At 35.0% G+C, this 22,076-nt stretch overlaps 1 protein-coding gene across 2 annotated transcripts in view; it reads left to right on the forward strand.

Moving 5' to 3' along the window:
• Positions 1–22,076, forward strand: part of ARHGAP15 (Rho GTPase activating protein 15) — a 785,763-nt gene that overhangs the window by 350,694 nt on the left and 412,993 nt on the right. The gene's annotated exons all lie outside the window — the stretch shown is intronic.

The raw sequence follows: 22,076 nt of genomic DNA on the forward strand, positions 1-22,076 counted from the left end.
AAGAACCTAGTGTCGTAAGTAAGATGAGTGTCAAGCACAGTGTGTTTTAGAGGCCTCAGGGTTGTTGCTCAGTGGGTAAAACGCCTGATTTGCAAGAATGAGGGTCCAAGTTCTATTTTAGGTACTGCATATACCAGAATGGTAATCTAGTCTGTCTCCGTGTATCTTTCTTTCTTTGTGTCTATATTTCTCACAAAATAAATTGATGGATATTTTTTTTTTTTAAATATTTTATTTTATTTATTTATTCCCTTTTGTTGCCCTTGTTGTTTTATTGTTGTAGTTATTATTGTTGTTGTCGTCGTTGTTGGATAGGACAGAGAGAAATGGAGAGAGGGAGGGGAAGACAGAGAGGAGGAGAGAAAGATAGACACCTGCAGACCTGCTTCACCGCCTGTGAAGCAACTCCCCTGCAGGTGGGGAGCCAGGGTTCGAACTGGGATCCTTATGCCAGTCCTTGTGCTTTGCGCCACCTGCGCTTAACCCGCTGCGCTACAGCCTGACTCCCCAGATGGATATTTTTTATGACACTGTAGGAGAAATACTGATTTTAAAGACTGTTCTCACAGATGAGGTTTCACACCTACTTTGATAAGCTCCATCCTCAACAAACTTCTCATCTTTGTTTACTACAAAGCACTGGGTCCCTACTCTCCTTCATACCTCCTCCCTATAGAGTCCCAGGATATCTACTTCAGTAGACCAACCATAGTTAATGAAAATTTTACTTTCTTTGTTCCTTAAGTCCCCTTTATGAGTGAGATCACTTGGTAGTCATTCTTCTGACCTATTTAGGTTAACATTCTTCAAATCCCATTAAAGTTGTATCAAAAGTTCAAATGTTACTATTTCATAGAGCTGAGTAATATATACATGTAAAGGGTCCAGGCAGTGGCACAACTGGTTAAGTGCACACATTACAGTGCACAAGGACCCAGATTCTAGTCTCTGGTCCTCACCTGCAGGGGGAAAGCTTCCTGAGTGGTGAAGCAGTACTGTAGTCTCTTTGTCTCTCTCCCTCTCTATCTTCCCCTCCCATCTCAATTTCTCTCTGTCTCTACCCAATAATAAATAAATAAAATTTAAAAAGAATAAATGAATTCATATATATGTAATATGTACAGTATCCCTCAACTATTCATCTGTTACTAGACACAGGTTATTTCTAAATTTTGTCTATTAAAATTGGTGATGAAATAAAAATAGGTGTTCAGTGATCTCTTTGGATAAGTGTTTTGTGTTCCTTTGAAAAGTACCTAGGGGATGAATTGTCAGATAAGTGGTAGGTTCATATTTAATAATTTGGGGAATCACCTGACATTTCTACAGAGTACTGGCCCAATTTGTATCCCCACCAACAATGTGAAATGTTCCCTTTTTTCCTACATTTTCATGAGCACTTGCTAATGTAATATAGACATTCTCACAGGTGTTAAGTGGTATTCCTTGTCTTTGTATTTCTCTGAAAGTCAGACTTAGAGAACATTTTTATATGTTCTTTGTCCACCTTGATATCATCGTTTGTAAAGTGTCTTTTCAAATCTTTCTTATTGTAAGCTCACTTCATAGGGAACTGTTGATTTACGAGACTATTGTTATCAATAAAGTTTTTAAAAATCTGAGTTAGACCACAAAAAGCCAAAAGACACAATCACTGTTCATTTTACGTTCATGTTTTACAACTAGTAGGCCTCATCACAATAGATGTTGTCAGCTTCTGAATAAATTTTATTCCCCTGAAATCTTATGATAGATAGCATATATCTCATCAAAAAGTAGAAGAAAGAGTATTTTATGTGTAGTTTCCCATCTACATAAATCTATTTGAAGACAACAGAAAGACTACAAACATTTTTATTATCATCATAGTGCTACCAGAGAAAATTTTCACTTCAACAGACTAAAAGCATTATCAGAAATATCACCAGAAATTTATGAACCAAATCATAGAATATTCCTGGGGTCATAATTGTATTTTCAATGACACATTAAGGAATGTTATCTGATAACACAAATCAGGACCACAGAAGCACATGTTAGAGTCTTTATGACTAGTAAGTACCACACTGAAGCGGTTACTAATAACAAACATTGTACAATTAATTTAGTGTTACACCAGATTAAATAAAGGTCATGTAAAGGATCTGATCCAACCAATCTGATCCACATGTAGCAGAACAGCAAATGTCCAAGCAGTTGTTATACTTAATTATTATTTTTTTTGTCTTTAGAAAAAGGCTTATTGGTAGTAAGGCGGTAGCACAGCAGGTTAAGCGCACATGGCACAAAGTGCAAGGACCAGAGTAAGAATCCCTGTTGGAGCCCCCAGCTCCCCACCTGCAGGGGAGTTGCTTCACAAGTGGTGAAGCAAGTCTGCAGGTGTCTGTCTTTCTCTACCCCTCTCTGTCTTCCCCTCCTCTCTCCACTTCTCTCTGTTCTATCCAATAACAATGGCATCAATAACAACAATAATAAAAATAAATAAAATATATTTTTTAAAAAAGAAAAAGGCTTATTAAATCAAACAGGAAACTGGAAGTGCCAATTCTCATTAAAATTTATATGATATACCATGTTCTTTATAGAATATCTACACGGATTTTACTCTAAAATCAAAAGACTCCCCGCTGGTGCTGCTCTTAATACTATTTTATGATTTATGAAACTTTAGTGTACCCTCAGTTATAGATTAAATGTTATTTTCATATAATGTGTAAAGATATATGTGTATGCATTCACATGTGTATATATTATACTAATTATATGTATAAGAATTATATGTATATACATGCATGTAAATATATACATATATATTTTTATATGAATGTTATTTACATATATATAGAAAATATGTATATTCTAAGATAATTGTATCTGGGGCTTTATTATCTCTACTACTGCTTAGACCAGGTGATGTAGCTGGGGTTTGGGAAGCTTTCAGATCTGAGATTTCATAGTTGCTAACTGTTAGGGGGTAGATAGCGTAATGGTTATGCAAAGAGATTCTCATGCTTGAGGCTCATAGTTGCTAACTCAGCTTGTCATAGATGCATCCAGCTTTTATTTCCATCTGCAGTATTGTTGATTTTCTTCAGAAAACACTGAGGCACACTCACTTCGTAGGCAGAGATGACTGGGTTAAGAGCTTTCTCCAAGCATAATGCTGCATATGATTAAATGTAAATGACCACCTTTGATCATCACTCACACAACTGAATCGAAATAAGAGATGCCAAATGATCCAGAATTTTTCTGGTTCATAAACAAATAGAAGATAACCAACTGAATATATTGAGTTTTATATGCAGTTTGGATATGAGACAAACTTCCCCTCTTTCAACATTTAATAAGAAGCATTCCTTTCATCATACTTTCATTTCTGATTCAAATTTCCCTACTTCTGATAATCAATTGCTTTTAATAAGTGAAAAAAAATCCTTAAAAATTTTTAAATGGTTTCTGGCATCTAATTACACAGAATTTTTGACCTGGCTAGACAGATAATGTTAACACAGCTTCAATACTAAACAAGTCTGAACATGTGTGCGCTTGACTTTTATTAGACTCCTACTGAAGAAACAGATTAATTGGAGGCTGATTCACTGGTGAACAGGCGTTAAAGACAGAAGGACCTTCTCACATTTTGTTCTGTTATCCAGGCTTATGCCATCTCAGGTTGGCAAGGAGATCCCAACTGTAGTGTTTTGAAATATAACTGAAAGAAATTGTAGAATAACAGGTGCAAAAAAAAAATGCTAACCACTCATAAAATGTTGATCTGATTCCTTCCTTATTCTTTTGCCAAATGGCCACCTGACACTTTATGGACTCAGGTACTGCCCAGATAGCATTTCATGTAATAATATTATGTGTAGACAGACTATAGAGGCTTGCAGCTGTCGTAATTATTTCTTAGAGCATTTTTTTTCTTTCTGTTAGAAAAATGTTTGGGGTAGAGTATGGGCCCAAACTGTAAGACAACCATTTCAGATAGTTCAAAAAATTGAGATAAAAGAAAATAACCTACTTGAAATCTTTGCATCTATATATCAAATCTGAAATTTTATCCTCCATTGTGGCCTTTACTGTTTAATGGTTTATATCCTGTAAGAGAAACACAGTTGAATAATATAATAATTCAAACTAACAATAATAATTATCAATAGTAGTAAAGGAATTAACAATTTTTACTGATGAGTTGGAAAAAGACCTTGTATTTTATTTGTGGGATAAATTATGGTCTATAGGACTTTCCCATTTACTATCTCATTCATAATATCTCTGTGAAATATCCCACCAGAGTTTTACAGTTGGGGAAATTGCCTGTTAAAAAATTAAGCAACTCGCCAAAGGACTTTGGAGTGTAAGCTGGGTAATCAGGACCTCCACCCAGACCTTCTGATATGGAATTTTTCTAGTCAAGTACTCATGGTAAAGACTCTGAATCCTATGGTTAAAATTTTTCCAGGCAAATAAGGACATGGATGGAACAATAATTTTAGGTTTTCCTTCAGTTTCAAAATAGAATTAGTGTTTAGTATAATATGGTGATAAATAGCTAGAATTATAGAAATGAATAATTGATTTGTCCACAAATATTTGTTGGAATTTGACTCTCAGAAAGCATGACCTGTTTGAGTTCTCAAGATGGTCTGTGGCACCTGTTTAGGTCCCATTCATGTGAACTGCAGATTTTGTTGTCAAAGTTCTGTTGCTAGCATCGTTCTCCTCTCTATGGATACTTCTCTGCAAACTATGGACATAAGTGCTGCGATGAACGTAATGATTTCAGTGTTATGTGTATGAAATTACAAATGCAATAGAATATAAATTCAAATGCTATTAAATATAAATTCAACCTTCTACATCCCACAATGATCTGGGGTCCATACTCCCAGAGGGTTAAAGAATAGGAAAGCTATCAGGGGAGGGATGGGATACAGAGTCCTGGTGGTAGGAGTTGTGCGAAGTTGTTCCACACTTATCCTTTGGTTTTGTCAAGGTTTCCTTTTTATAAATAAAAAATTAAAACATATATAAATTAGTTTAGAAATTTTGATGGGCTATGTATGTCATCACATTTCAAGGAGGTTAAGGTCCAGCAAAAGAAAACTATTCAACTGGTTGAAAATGAAAAAAGAAAGTAAATATGGTAATCCTTATTTTTCACTTCAAAAACTTTTATTATCTTTATTTATTTGATAGAGACAGCCAGAAATTGAGAAGGAAAGGGGTTATAGAAAGGGAGAGAGGCAGAAAGACACCTGAAGCACTGATTCACCACTTGGAAAGCTTTCCCCCTGCAGGTGGGGAATGGAGACTTAAACCTTGCACACTGTAACATATGTGCCCAACCAGGTGCACCACCACCTGACCCCTCAATCCTTTTTTTTTCTAAGTATAATATTTTTATTAGTTATTTAATAATGACTGAAAAGATTGTAGGATAAAAGAGGTACAATTCCACACAATTCCCACCACCAGAGTTCTATATCCCCTCCCCTCCACTGGAAGTTTTCCTATTCTTTATCCCTCTGGGGGTATGGACCAAAGATCTTTATGGGGTGCAGAAGGTGGAAGGCCTGGCTTATGTAATTGTTTCTCCACTGGACATACATGTTGACAGGTCTAACCATCTCCCCAGCCCCTTTCTATCTTTTCCTAGTTGGGTAGAGCACTAGTGGGGGTCGGGGGGGTTTTCCAGGACACATTGGTGAGGTCATCTGCCCAGGTAAATTAGGTTAGCATCATGGTAGCATCTGCAATTAAGTGGCTGAAAAAGCATTAAGATAGAAATCAAAATATATTTTTTTAATAATCTGGAGCCTAAAGGTCAGAATAGAACAAGTGAAACTTGGGGTCTTCATGTTGGAAGAAGCTAAGAAGTCTATTTTAGATATATTCCAAGGGCCCCATGACTTTGCTAAATACTGCCTGAGTCCGACACCTCACATGCAGGTGGGCTGAGAGTATTGTCTGGGAAATGGTGTCAGAGTTGAGAATAAGACTAGAAAGCTGGATAAGGGCAGAGAGAAGCTCCCAAATATGTAAAAAGTATATAAACACCATTAATGTAAAATCCGTCAATCTGACTTAGGGCCCATGTCTATTATTTAGCCCAGGAGCCTATGTAACCTCTGCATCCTTGTCAGTCTGAGAAAGATGGTGATCATATGTGAATTCTCTCCTCACATTGTTCTATTTGTAAATATGATAAAATTCATTTCCTTGAGAAAGGCAAAGATGACTATTTATTGATTTGCTTATATAGATAGTGTATCTTCGAAGCACAATTTTAGAGAGTCTTCAGGTTGCTTTTAAAAATTTAATTGAATGTCTTAAGACCTCTTGGTAAATAGCTGTCACAGTAAAATATTCATCCATTATTTACATTAGTTCAGTTCACTTCAGGATAAGACTTCACAGTAGGTAAAAGAATGAAATAACAAATGAAACTTCTTTTTAGAAAATATTATTACATATATCATTGTTCATGCTCTCTCTCTTTTTAATATATGGACCAAACAGATTTTTCTAGTATCTATCTTGGATAACAAGTATTTAATCAGAAATATAGTGGAACTGTTGGGAGTTTTCTTGTCTCCATTTTAAGCAGAGAAATCAAGTAAATTTTCTATGTGTGATTGGAGACTTTCTGACTTTTTGCTATATTTCACTGTCAATGTGAAAATAAAGTCCAAGAACCAAATAAACTTTTTCATATCTCTACATTCCACTTCTGGTAAAAATGGTTCTGCTTGCTAAATGATGTTATAAATATCAAGATTAGTTTCTTCTAAAATTACCAGTAGCAGGTGCATTCCATTTCTCATGTCATATAATATTCTGTTACCATGTTCACAGTTTAAAAGATTTAAAGAATGTGTAGACAAAAAAAAATTAAAAAAACAAGGTAAAAACATTTAAAGTGGCAATCGTATCTATACAGCCTAAATGGAAATGCTAGAGTAAGAGGGATAACTTTTTCTTTCAGTATTGTCTTTGTTTAAAGCTAAGTTGAAGAGGGTAGGGAATGAATATCTCTGAATTAGGTATTGTCTCCTTCATAGATATAAATGTTTTAAATATAGAAATTAGCTACAAGACCAATGTTATTGTATTTTGTTAGTAATATTTTCCATTCACAAAATCTCAGCACTCAAGATGTCCCTATAAACTCTTTCACTAAACCTTTGTTTTAAAGTATTTGAAAGGCTATCATTCCATGTGGGAATATTACATACAGCCACTGATTCAACAGTAACTGAGAACTTATGTACAAAACATTCTTTACATATTGACAAATATTTCTAAAAAATGAATTGGTATTTTTTTGTTGTTGAGTGTTTCATGAATGACCTTTACCTCTGTAGACATATGCAGTTTTCAGTTTTTTGGGTGAGACTTTCAAAATATTTTTTTAGAGTGTTCAATGCTAGCAGTGACATTTTTACAGTGATTTCAGAGCCTTGTAGTTTAGAATATTCTATTTGCTTTATTTCTAATTACTTGTACCACCCTCATTTTAAATACTGTGCAGATGTAATTGACAGTGATGATATACAATATGTATGAAATGAGCTTTTCTCTTTCGATGGTGTGTGTCATGCAAGACTCCATTGCAATATTTACAGTTAAACTAAACTTTTTAGAAGGAGAAAAATTGCATTTGTTTTGCAGATTTGCTCATCATTAAATGTGAAACATTTCACATTTGTCTTTTTGAGTAATTGGCTTTTTAAAATGATAAGGTGCTCTGAACACTTGTTATGTGGATAGGTCTGACGTTGTATCCCAGAAATCCATATGCCATACAGACAGAACAGAAGAAAGATATTCACAAGCATGTCACAGATTGGACTAAAGCAAGCCAAAAACCCAAGTGCCATGGCATTAACAATAGCACCAGATTTACTGTCACGATCACAATCTGTGCTGCATCACAGACAGAAGGAGAACTTTTGATAGGTAACACCTCAGTGTTTTTTTAATCTTTTTGGCAAATTATCATTTATCATTATATTTTTTCCTGCCATATAATATTATTACAATGCTATAAGGATACAGGAAATGTTTAATAGGTCCCAACAAAAGAACTGACTTATTACACACACACGCACACACTCTGTCTCTCTCTCTTCTTCTTTACCTCTCTCTCTCACACTCTCTTTCTGTGTGTGTGTGTGTGTGTGTGTGTAAAATAGAGAAAAGCAGATTGTTGTTTTATTAAAGATCCAGCTAAAATTCGAAAAATATATAACAGTAAACATATTAGTGAGGATTTTAACCTCTGAGTTTGCAAAAGGAAATTCTTTATTAATAAAAAGGGAAATAAAAAGAATTTTTCCCTCTTGAGAACCTGAAATTATTTATCTTTCCAAAATATATGGTTTCCCAGAATATAAGCTTAAAGCCAATTTTATTTTCCACATTGGAAAGAGAGAGGTTGAAGATATTTGAGATGTGAAATGGTCTGATCCTTTCTGGTATGTATACATTTCCCTATGATGCAGACTGGAAGAGACCACAATTCCCAGGATGCTCCCATAGGTACTAAAAAAAAAAAGATTTACAAAATCACAGCTTGTAACACAATCGCATGTTGGGCTGATTTAAGTAAAAACTCTCTCAAAACACTACACAGAGCTTCCTGGCATCCAATAGACAAACAACAGTCAATTGTTCCTTTTAATTGAAGGCTACCTTGGGATCTCTCTGAAACAAACAAACAACAAGAAAAAAAAAGTTTCTCCATCTCACTTAGTTATCCACATAGCTAAAAGAATTTTCAAGAGAATAGCCACAATAGTTATTTCTTTCATTTAGAAGAAAGTATCCTATAGTTATCCTGTAATGTTTAAATCATGAAAAACCTTAAAGTTAGTTTCATAAAAGTACAAAAAAAAAGTCTTACAGAAAACCAGTAAAAATTAATTAGCACAATGCTAAGCTATTCAAGTACAGCTTTGTGGAAACAAAAGAATATCAATCCATAAATTAATTTGAAATTGAGTTGGCTGAAATGAAGAGATTTTGATAACTAAAGTAAATATGGCATATTCTACAGTGAGTAAACAAATATGGTTTTTATCCTTTTCAAACTCTGCTTTTTACCAAATGTATGATTTTTTTGTTGTTGTTCCTTAGCCTTGAATCCAATGAGTGTTTTTGATTCCCAATCTTGTCTCAGTTTGGAGACCTGGGAATATTATTTCTCTTAAACATTGCCCTTGCCAGTGTCAGGCTTCCTTAAGGCCTGAGGACATTTTAATTTTTGACCACTTCTAGTTCACAGGCCTCACATAGAATTTAGGATGTTTATTCTATTTTTCAACCTCCATCAACTCAATTTTAACTTACTGATTTTTATCCCAAAGATAGACTAAGATAGGAAGTACAGATTAATTATTGATTTCAAAAACTGGTTTTGCTAGTGAGTGAACCATATAGTAAAAAAACCATATAGTGAGTAAAAAAGAAACCATATAGTAAAAAACAAATTATGCTAAAACTTAAAAAGAAACTTAATGTGTAACAATGGGAAAGATATCTTCAGAAATAAAAGAAATATATCAGTAAGTTAGCAAAACAGACCAGAGAAGGTAAACTTGTTTCAAGAGATATCAAAGGAATAAAGAGGAAAAAAACATATGGGCTGAGAGATAGTTCAGCATTGGAATATAAGACAACATGCCTAAGAGCCCAGGCTCACTCTTGGTTGCTACCTATTACAGAAATAATTGATGATCTAATTCCCCTACCCCTCTCTCATCCTCAAAAACAAATTAATAGATCTTTTTTAAAAAAATCTTCAAATGAGATTTCATTAATTCATTTTATATAATAGCCCAAACACTTTCATTATCACAGGTATGTTGTAAGTACATAAAGCTGACATAAATGAAGTTGAACTGTTTACAAGAGAATACAGAATAACTATCTATACAAGATACTCACAGTAGAGACAAATCCTGTGAGTAGAGTGGTTATGGAAGTTGAGAAGAAAAAAAAAAAAGCTGAGTGCCTTATGGTCCACGATTTATGTAAGGGGGATACTCTGAAATGACTCCAGATTGAGAATTCTTGTAATGTCAGTTTTTAAGGGTTAGATCTGGAAATGAACATGGCACAGTCATGATATTAAGGAATAATTTAAAAATAAAGGATCCATACTCAACAGGACTCCAACCTTGAAATGAATAAATAAGATAGGGGATATACTATGATATGAAATACTGAGGAATGGAAAAGACATTATAAATTATCAGATATTATGAGAGGTTATGAAAAAATAAGAGTTATGAAAAAATAACTCGATGAATGACAAGTAGTGGATCTGATAGAATAATTAAATTCTGGAAAGTGAAACATTTTAAGAAACAATTTTTTTCCTGGGAATATAACATACTGATTATACAGAAGATTTTGGTGCCTGAGGCTTCAAGTTCCCAAATTCACCACCAGAAGCCAAAGCTGAGCTGTATTCTGGTCTCTCTCTGTATCTCTTGCTCATTAAAATAAAATATCAAGACTACATTTAAGTAGTAAAATTTGATAAAATTTCTAAGATATATCTATAGTATAAATAGGTATATTTTAAAATAAATGGAAATCAAATTATACTAAAACTATAGTGGATGCCAGTTAACATTAATACATTTTAGTGCATTTGACAGAGACAGAGAGAAATCGAGAGGGAAAGCAGAGATTGAAAGGGAAAGAGAAAGACAGATACCTATAGCATTGCAAACTTTCCATCTGCAGATGGCTTGGACCTGGGTCCTTGCACATGTCAGGGTGTGCACTTAACCAAGTGTGCCACTAACTAGCTCCAGCAATAGTACTGATTATCTTTAAAATAATGTTATTTGCAGAGATAAAAGTACTACATTTTATGTATTTTATTAGTGATTTAATAATGATTAACAAGATTGCAGGATTAAAGGGGTACCATACCAGGGGGGTCTGGTGGTAGCACAGCGGTTAAGCGCACATGGAGCGAAGGGGAAGGAAAGGCAAGGACCAGAGTAAGGATCCCAGTTTGAGCCCCCTAGGGGCAAACTGACCTGCAGGGAGGTCATTTCACAAGTGGTGAAGCAAGTCTGCGGGTGTCTATCTTTCTCTCCCCCTCTCTGTCTTCCCCTCCTCTCTCCATTTCTCTCTGTCTTATCCAACAACAATAATAATAATAACCACAACAATAATAAACAAACAAAAAAAAAACAAGGGGAAAAAATAAGCTCCAAGAGCAGTGGATTCGTGATGCATGCACCTAGCCCCAGCAATAACCGTGAAGGCAAAATAAATAAATAAATAAATAAATAAACAAATAAATAAATAAATGGATGTTTTTTAAGGGGTACAATTCCATATAATTCCTAACACCAGAGTTCTGTATCCCTTCCCCTCTACTGGAAGATTCCCTATTCTTTATCCTTCTGGGGATATGGACCAGAATTCTTTATGGGGTGCAAAAGGTGGAAGGTCTGGCTTCTGTATTTGCTTCTTTGTTGGACTTGGGCGTTGACCCATACCCCTAGCATGTTTCTATCTTTCCATAGTGGGGCAGGGTTCTGGTGGTCTGCCCAGGGAAATCAGGATAGTTTCATGGTAGTGTCTGCAGCTTGGTGGCTGAAAGCAGTAAGATATAGAGCAGGACAAATTGTTTAATAATCTAGAACCCAAAGGTATGAATCGAGCAGATGGAACTAAGGATCTTGGTGTGAAAAGTACATGATTATATCTTAAAGAAAACTATAGTTGTTCGATTACAATAAATGTCTGATAAAATTTATGTTACTTCCATTAGTCTTGTTTTATCAACATTTCATTTAATACCAATATTTTACTTTAAATATCAATATTTTAGTTAACTTTGTTCAACTGAAATAAGATATAAACTAAGATGCAATGACAGATTTATTCATTAGTCAGTGAAAACTATGACTTCCTACCATGTACTGGTCACAAGCTAGGTATAATTCTGGAAGAGTCTGATATAAACAGATGAGTACTTAATTGGGCAACAGTGTCAAATTGAACTGAGCTTAAAAGATAACAGTAAATAAAGTTTTCATTACTATAACTTTAAAGCAAATAAAAAATAATATTACTCATGTAATGTTAAGCATACATATTTAAAAAAGAGAGAGAGTTATGTTGGGGCATGTAAAGGATGAAGCTTCTGGAATGTTTGAAATGAAACTCATCAAAAAGATTTAAAAATCCTACTTCAAAACAAGTTGTGGGTTAGATTTTTCTTGCTTTGCAATGATTCCAAAGTTCCAGATGTTCCTGGAACACTTTCCTTTACTTGCACATTCAGTTTTCTGTTTTTCACTGAAATTCTCATCTTTACATTTTGGAATATTTTTCTGTCCCATTTAATTTTAAGTTTTTTTCCAGACACACTAAGGATGATTATATTACATTTCCTTTGGTAATTTGTACATTATGTTTACTTAATATTTATCTCTTTACTTCATTCTACCTTTAGGAAATTAAGTGATTTCTTTTTGTGATTTGGAAATTAAAATGCAATTTGTAACAGTTGTGAAAGTCACACTTTAACACTGTCATCTGAATTTTGTACTTCATTTACATATTAAATTTTTATGTAGCTGCACTGTTTATGTCAAGTAATTCCTTCTACTGGAAATCCCTGTTGTAGTCCTTGTCTGGATATTTATTTCTGGTGCTGTAATAGTAATAGGCAGGAGAGAGAATTGATACATAGAAGCAGTTGATCCTTTCTTTGATTCTCACCAATATCTTAACTTTTTTTCCACCTCCACATTTTTTCCTTCAGCATTTCATTATACTTATTCTGGCCTAATTATTCTAATAATTTGTTTTCAGCACTTCATCTTTTACTCTATGGAAATTCTCACTTTATTTTTTCTGCCAAATTATCGTTTGACTTTCACAGTTTATTCTTATTCTTATGCTATATCTAATTAGTCCAAGTTTCCATTTTTGTTCTTATGATGTAGTCCATATATATATATATATATATATATATATATATATATATATATAGAGAGAGAGAGAGAGAGAGAGAGAGAGAGAGAGAGAGAGATCAAGGCATAAAGAGAGAGTAGGGAGTCGAGCAGTAGCGCAGTGGGTTCAGCGCACATGGCGCAAAGCACAAGGATCAGCGTAAGGATCCCAGTTGGAGCCCCCAGCACCCCACCGGCAGGGGGGTCGCTTCACAAGCAGTGAAGCAGGTCTGAAGGTGTCTTCTCTCCCCCTCTCTGTCTTACCCTTCTCTCTCCATTTCTCTCTGTCCTATCTAACAACAATGACATCAATAATGACAATAACTACAACAACAATAAAAAAACAAGGGCAACAAAAGGGAAAATAAATAAATATTAAAAATAATTTTTAAAAAATAGAGAGTTAAAAATCATAGCATTAAATCTTCTTTCATTGCAATGGGGGGGTTGAAACAGAATGTGAGTACCAACCATGGTAAAACAGGTCTGAATTCCAGTGAGTTGATTTGCTGATCCAGGATGTAGAAATGTGTGTGATGTTGTTTTTCTTATTTGCGTGAACATCTTTTGTTTGTTTACCAGAGCACTGTTCAGCAGCTCAAGTTTATAGAGTTTCCAGAGATTAAAGCAGGCTTTCCTAAGCTTCAGGAATGAAAAGTATTGCCTAATTTTTTGGTGCTATCTCCAGTTCAACTTTTTTTTTCTGATGAATTTTTTAAATATTATTTATTTTTATTTTCCCCATTTTTTTCTGAAGTATTGAGAGTAAGAATTATGATGTTTCTACCCTGGTTCCATGTGGCAAGTTGTCTTCATATATGAATCTTAGTATAGAATTGGCAACATCTAAACCTTAAATTTTTAATCTGAAGATATCTGTAAATTTCTCCTAAGGTTTTTTCTTTCTTTCTACTACCCTTATACACATACTGGATCTAGATCTGTACATGTTTCTACCTCTAAACTTATGCTAATTTTTGTTCTTTTCAGGAACTCAAAAAAAAAAAACCTATGAAAGTCTAAGGTTTAAGCTATGGTGTTGAAATCAACCATGTTTGAGAACAAATTGTTCTTTTTTTATATTTTATTGGGGAGATTGATGGTTTATAGTACCATTGTTGACACATGGGTACCATTCCTCATCTCCCTGTGATAGACATCTGTAAAATATTCTCACCTCCGGCTTAGATGACTTTCCATCATCATGCAGCAGGACTCCAACCCCCACCCCTACCAGTTCTTTACCTCCCACATTTCTCTAGAGTCCTTTGCTTTGATTTAATTCGCTATACCCAGTCCAAATTTTATTTTTGTATTTTCCATTTCTATCCTCATTTTTAAAGGTTTACCTATGAGGGAGGTCATTCAATATAGAATCTTCTCTTTTCAGAGACATTTCTTTCTTTTATTTTTACTTATCTATATTATTATTATTATTACTATTATTATTATTGCCATCAGGGTTATCATTGGTGCTTAGTGTAAGCCCTACAAATCCAACACTCCTGGAAGTCATTTTTTCCTTTTCTGTTTTTTTATTTTTATGTGATATGACAGAGAGAAATTAAGAGGGGAAGGAGAAGATAGGGAGAAAGAGAGACACCTGCAGACCTGCTTCATTACTTGTGAAGTGTCCCCCTGCAGGTGGGGGACAGAGATTTAAACCCAGGTCCTTGTGTATGATGATGTGTTATCACCCAACTCCTCTAGAGAACACATTTCTTAGTAATGGTCTAATACTGTCTAAAGTTGATATTGGATTAAAAATAAAATATAGACTTTTTGTGCAGAGAGATAATTTTAAATGGATTAAAAGCTCTGTAATTTAAGGGGCTGGGTGGTGGTATACTGAGTTGAGTGCACTGGTTACAGTGTGTAAGAACCCAGGTTCACAGCCCCTCCCCACTCCTGCCAGGGAGAAGGTTTATGAGCTGTGAATTAGTTCTTTGAGTGTCTCTCTTTCCACCTCTGTCTTCCCACTCCCTCTCAATTTTTCTGTCTATATATATATATATATATATATATATATATATATATATTAAACCCCATAACTTTATACTTCAAAATGCATCAATATTATATATTTGTTTATATGCCTGTATTATGTAAACTAGGAAAAATACAAGTAATCTCTAAATACAGATGGTGCTTGCAGCATTTGCTATATATATCAGTTAAAATATATTTGCTATATATAAAAAATATATTTGCTCTCTATATATCAGTTAATTTTTATAAGTTTGAAAATGAAAAACTTGATGACTCTATTCAAATGAAATCTATCTTTCAGAGAACAATATCATGTCATTTGAGGAAGAATAATGGTGGTTTCAAAGAATTCCCTGTTTTGAGATTATCATTTAGCTGGATAAAAGACAAAGATGTGTTCTTCTTTAAAAATCTTTGGTTAGAATATGCATCTCACAAGATGGAATATTCTGATAATGAAATTATTTAATCTGAGGGTTTATGTAGACACTAGTTTTCTACACTTCCAGTTTTTTTTTCAAAATAAAATAAAAAATATATTACCTGGTTTCCAAGCCCATTAAGGCTCCATCATCTTCTAGAAATAGCCAGCTGTAAGACAACTTCAGCTTCAAAGAATTGCTAGCCTATGAAAAGCATGTACTTTGACGATACAAGTCTAACACATTGACACATATATCACACACCCACACCTACCAATGAAAAAACAACAACAACAACAACAACCTCATTAAATTTAATGAGGCAAATGGTGCTATTTTTGATGGGACACTAATGAGAGAATTTTTTTTTTAACCAAATAGAGACTTATTAATTTATGTCAGAAACAGAAGTGGAGACAGAGTCATATTAGAAGTGTTAATTCCACAAGGGAATATCTCCAATGGTCCTTTAACTGGGCTTAACCATTTAATCAAATTTATTGAGCTTATGATTTAATGTTATATGATTTAACATCATTCCTATATCACAGTATAAGCAGCTTGAAGACAAGAATTGTGATTATTCAGAATTATATCTTCTACTGTATATGTACATGATGTATGCCTATTAATAAGCATAGCCTTTCATCTAGATTAAAATGATTTTACTTTTATAGTGTTTAGATTCAAAATGAAATTGTGAAATTACTTGTTTAAATTCAATCAAAATTATTCTCAGAGAAGTACTGGGTTACATTGTTTGAGAAAGTTATATGAGATCTGAGAATGAATACGATCTTAATAAATTATAGAAACATTTAGATTAAGTCATGGTGAAGTTTATTATAAAATGTATTTTAATTTTTGTAAGATAAAAAAATATCTCAGGGGGCTGGGTGGTGGCACACCCGGTTAATTTTCTTTTATCAAGAGAAAGAAGGGGTCAGGTAGCACACTCGGTTGAGCACATGTGTTACAATGCACAAGGACCAGGGTTCAAGTCTCCAGTTCCCACCTGCTGGGGGAAGCTTCACAAGTAGTAACTCAGTGCTGCAGGTCTCTCTCTCTCTCTCTCTCTCTCTCTCTCTCTCTCTCTCTCCCCCCTGCCCCTCCCTCTGAATTTATGGCTATCGATATTTTATAAATAAAGACAATTTAAAAAATTTAAAAATCTACCTCATTTTTCATACATCTAAGAATGCGCATTGTTATTTACTACTGATGTAGACATATGTACATAATTGAAAGTTTACCTTAGCCAAAGTCAAATGAGTTCCTTTCTCATGAAGTTTATAATTTAGTTTGTTGAGCCGGAATAAGGCAAAACAATATGATAAAGGAAATTTACTGATAGTCTTGTGGCAACTGGAAAGTTGTTTAAAACAGACAGCAGAGAATGGAATTATTTAAAGGAGAGGTAGGTAAGGTCTTCAAAATGAAAATCTAGCAAAATCTGTAGGGAGTAAAAATTAATTAAGGATAGAACTACATTTAATTGATGAAAGATATATAATCATACTAGCAGAATAGTTCATCTTGATAGCATGTCTGCTTTGCTATGCATGCAGCCCAGGTTCCAGTAGACCTCATTACACTGGAGAGAGTTCCAATGCGTTGGTATCTTTACATCTTTGTCACTTGCTCTCTTTCTTTCTTTAATTAATTAATTAGTTAATTTTCCTTTTTGTTTCCCTTTTTGTTTATTTTATTGTTATTGTAATTATTGCTTTGATTGATGTCGTCATTGTTAGGACAGAGAGAAATGGAGAGAGGAGGGGAAGACAGAAAGGGGGAGAGAAAGATAGACATCTGCAGATCTGCTTCACCGCCTGTGAAGTGACTCCCTTGCAGGCGGGGAGCCTGGGGCTTGAACAGGGATCCTTAGGCCAGTCCTTGCACTTTGCACCACCTGTGTTTAACCCGCTGTGCTACGCCAGACTCCCTGTCACTCTCTTTCTAAATGAAATTCAGACAGGATAGTGAATCCTAGGTGATAATGAAAACAGACTATATAATCGTGACATTTTCAATCACAGTGACAATAAATTTAAAATATAGTAGGAAAGTTCATATTAATTAAGGAAAAAATAGAACACCGTAGCAGTATTCATGTTTTGAGACACTTAGACACTTTAATTCTTTATTTGTCAAACTTAACAGAAAATGCTTGTCTAAATAGATATATCTAGAATTCTCACTAGCTATCTATATGAAAATGAAAAGATAATCAATTTCTTTTCATCAGATAAAAGATTTCACAACACTGATAGCGATATTATCTGTGGTAATTTCATATTAAATATAAAGTGTTCATGCTTCTCTCACTGTTTTATCTACCAACTGAATGTAAGAACCCTATCTTCACAATTGTAAAGTAATATGCAGTACTCATTATAACTATTGAATACATGGATTGATTAACTCAGTCAAAAACTTTTGCTGATACTGTTTTAAAACATGGAGAAACACTTGTAACTAAGAAAAATAATGAAATTTACTTGTTATTAGGAAATAGTCAATAATCAAATAACTGAAAAGGTACAGTTTGTCAAGTAAAATGTTTTGTTTAAGGACAAATGTGGTTTAGAAACAAATAATACAAAGTAGTTTTAGAAGAATGTTTCTCATCATAGTGTATTTATTTAGAAATAAACATATAAGTGAATAATTTAACAGATGTTTAAGAGATTAAAGCTAAATAAGGACTATGAGCTCCATCCCTGGGAACACATAGGAACACCATCTCTCAAAAGTATAAAAAAAATTACATGGGGAGGTTGGACCAGTGATACATATAATGCTACTTCAAGTCCCTAGGTTCCCCCCCCCCAGCATGCATTATTTGTTTTTTATTTTAAAATGACTACAGAGGCTGGGTGGTGGCACTCCTGGTTGAACGCCCAAGTTGTAGTGTGCAAGGACCCAGGTTCGAGCCCCCGTCCCCACCTGCAGTGGGAAAGCTTCACAAGTGGTGAAGCAGTGTTGCAGGTGTCTATCTCCTACTTTCTCTGTCTCCTCCCTCCTCTCAATTGCAGACTGTCTCAATCAAATAAATAAATATTTCAAAAAAGAGTCCAGTCTTTTATGATCATCTTGACAACAAAACAATCACAAAAATATTTTTAAAAAATGACTACAAAGAAATAACCTATCGGAATTTTTTATGAAGCTATAGATAACATAGAAAACTTAGATAAAATGTGTTATTTGAGAGACACTTAAATATATCTATGAAGTTAATTTAGAAGTTAGATATACTAAAAAGGAAAAGCTATCACAGGGGCTCAGTGGCATGCCTGGTTGAACACACATGTCACAATGTGCAAAGACCCTGGTTCAATCCCCAGTCCCCACCTGCAGGGGCAAAGCTTCACAAATGATGAAGCAGTGCTGATTGTCTCTTGTCTCTCTCCCTCTATCACCCCCTTCCTATTAATTTCTGGCTGTCTCTATCAAATAAAGATAAAGAAAAAAATGCTATCACAGAAGAAATTTTTTAATTTGGTTATGAGAAAGGCCAGAGCACCAGACCAACATATGCATTTCAGGAGCCTAACGCAGAACCTATACACACCAGAATGTGCTCTACTGTTAAGCATGTCCCTGGCAAATATATATATAAATAAATAAATAAATAAATAAATAAATAAATATTCAAGTAATGCAAATATACACCTGAAAATGCATTGTAAAATGAATGTACTTATAGATGATTTTTGCCACATATTTACTAAAACAAAGCAATTCCTTTGTTTTTATTTTTTTAATTTAGTATAACAGTATTGAGTAGCTGTTAATTTATAGGATTTTTATTGTCGTATGGGTAGATTTCCCCATCTACTCAAGATAGGTACTGGTATATTTTACCCTCAATCAAATCATTGTCTTTTTCTACCATAGAAATTTAGGTTCCTAATATTTTTTTAGTATATTGCCCTTCCCACTTCTGAGTCCCCAAATCTGATGTGATAGACTATATAGTTCATTGAGGATTCACCTTCTATTATTTTTTGCTTTGCTTCTTAAAACCCATCTGTTAGTAAGTCATTTGGTATTCACCCTTCTCCTTCTGGCTCATCTTGCTAAGCATCATTTTCTCTAGTTTCCTCTATGTTGTACCAGATGAGAATATGGCATTATTCCATTCACCTGTGTAGTATTATTTTATGTATAATGCAACAACTTCTCTAGCCATTCACCTATTGTTGAACATCTGAGTTGGTTCATATGTTGTCTATTACAAAAGGCACTGCTGGTGCATAGGTATGCATAGATCTTTTTGAATAGGTGTTTTTATGTTCTGTGGAAAGATACTTAAGGAGGAATTTCTGGGTCATATGATAGGTTGATTTCTGATGATTTCAGAAACTCCAAACTACAGAGGCTGTATTAATTTGAAATTCTTGTTATACAAAGTCTTCCTTAAAATAACTATAAATAAAAGTTTAAAGAGAAGAAGAAGGAGAAGGAGAGGGAGAGGGGGAGGGAGAGGGAGAGGGAGAGGGAGAGGGAGAGGGAGAGGGAGAGGGAGAGGGAGAGGGAGAGGGAGAGAGAGAAGGAGAGGGAGAGGGAGAGGGAAAGGGAGAGGAAGAGGAGGAGGAGGAAGAAGGAGGAGGAGGAGGAGGAGGAGAAGGAGAAGGAGAAGGAGAAGAAGAAGAAGAAGAAGAAGAAGAAGAAGAAGAAGAAGAAGAAGAAGAAGAAGTATAGGAAGAAGAAGAAGAAATAGAAAAAGATAAGTTTCCCAGTTAGAATTGGGACACAGTATAATGTTTATGCTAAAAGACTCTCAGACCTGAGGCACCAAAGGTCCACATTCAGTCCCCAGCACTACCATCAGCCAGAGCTTATCAATGCTCTGGGAAAAATCCCAATTTATATTCCAAGAATGGCATAACTTCCAAAATAAAATCAAAATCAAAATTAAACAAGGATAGCTGCAGAAGGAAAATAAGTACAGGTCAATATTAATGAGAAATGGCATTAAACGTAAATTAACAATCAAATTTTATTAAAAAGTGACAGTAACAACAAATGTTAAAGAGGATGCATGAGTGAAGGAACCTTTTTATACAGTTGGTGAGAATGTAAATTGATTCAGCCCATGTGGAGAGCATCCTAGCCTATGACCCAACAATTCCTCTCCTGGGGATATAGCCTAAGGGAATAAACACACCCATCTAAATAGATCTGTGTATTCCTATATTCATAGCAGCACAGTTTTTAATAGCCCAAACCTGGAAGCCACCTAGGTGTCCAACAACAAATAAGTGGCTGAATAAATTGTGGTATAGACACACAATGGAATGCTGCTCAGTTATTAAGAATGATGAATACGCCTTCTTTTTTTTTAAAATTTTTTATTTAAGAAAGGATTAGTGAACAAAAACATAAGGTAGGAGGGGTACAACAACACACAATTCCCACCACCCAATCTCCATAACCCACCCCCTCCCATGATAGCTTTCCCATTCTCTAGCCCTCTGTGAGCATGGACCCAGGGTCGTTGAGGGTTGCAGAAGGTAGAAGGTCTGGCTTCTTTAATTGCTTCCCCACTGAACATGAGCGTTGACTGGTCGGTCCATACTCCCAGTCTGCCTCTCTCTTTCCCTAGTAAGGTGTGTCTCTGGGGAAGCTGAGCTCCAGGACACATTGGTGGGGTCTTCAACCCAGGGAAGCCTGGCCAGCATCCTGGTGGCATCTGGAACCTGGTGATTGAAAAGAGAGTTAACATACGAAGCCAAACAATTTGTTGAGCAATCATGGATCCCAAGCTTGGAATAGTGGAGAGGAAGTGTTAGGGAGGTACTCACTGCAAACTCTAGTGTACTTCTGCTTTCAGGTATATATTTTGCAGTATTTTATAGATACATTTGCACATAAGCTCTCTCTCACAGAAACTGGTGTATATCTAGGTTATGGGACTTTGTTAGAAAGTGAACCACCTGAGATGAAATTAGAGTGTACTATAAAAGGAAAGGTCTCACCGAGTAATGAAGCTGAAGGGTTGTCATTCCACACGTGAAGTCTCTGGACACAGTCTGAGGTGAAGCATGTTGAGGTGGCAATCGTTGTGTTGGTTAGGTTGTGATTGGCGGATGCAATATTATTTGGTTTGGATTGGGAGATGCATACGGGAAAGTGGGCCCTATCTAAGGGTTCCAGGACTGGGGGAAGTAGGGGCTCTATAGTGGAGATGTGAGGTTCCTGCTGTCTTAGGGTTCAAAAAGACCATCGATAGTTAATGTTATCATCACATTATTTGTTAATTGGGTTAACTTTGAAAAGTCCCTTTGTTATGGTTTGCTGTACAGTATCCAGTATCTTGTATATAGCTGTGCTATTGGATGCTTCTAATCTACTTGGTCTAGGCTTTTGAGAGAGTCCGCATATCAAATACACAGCCTATATATTAAAAAGATTCAGTTTGTGTTTTGAAAAACTTTGAGACATACAATTGATTTTCCCCCTCTCATATTAATTAACTAGTGATTTATATGTCTACATTTTGCTAGGAGTGTACATAAACACCATTCCCACCACCACAGAACTGTGACCCATCCCTCCCGCCCACTCCCACTCCCCACTGGCTCAGGAAGCTGCATGTCTACCCCTCACCACTGGGTTTTTACTTTGGTGCCCTACTTACAATTTGATCAGGTCCTGCTTT

This window comes from Erinaceus europaeus, chromosome 18, assembly GCF_950295315.1.
Source record: "Erinaceus europaeus chromosome 18, mEriEur2.1, whole genome shotgun sequence".
In the NCBI taxonomy this organism is placed as follows: domain Eukaryota; kingdom Metazoa; phylum Chordata; class Mammalia; order Eulipotyphla; family Erinaceidae; genus Erinaceus; species Erinaceus europaeus.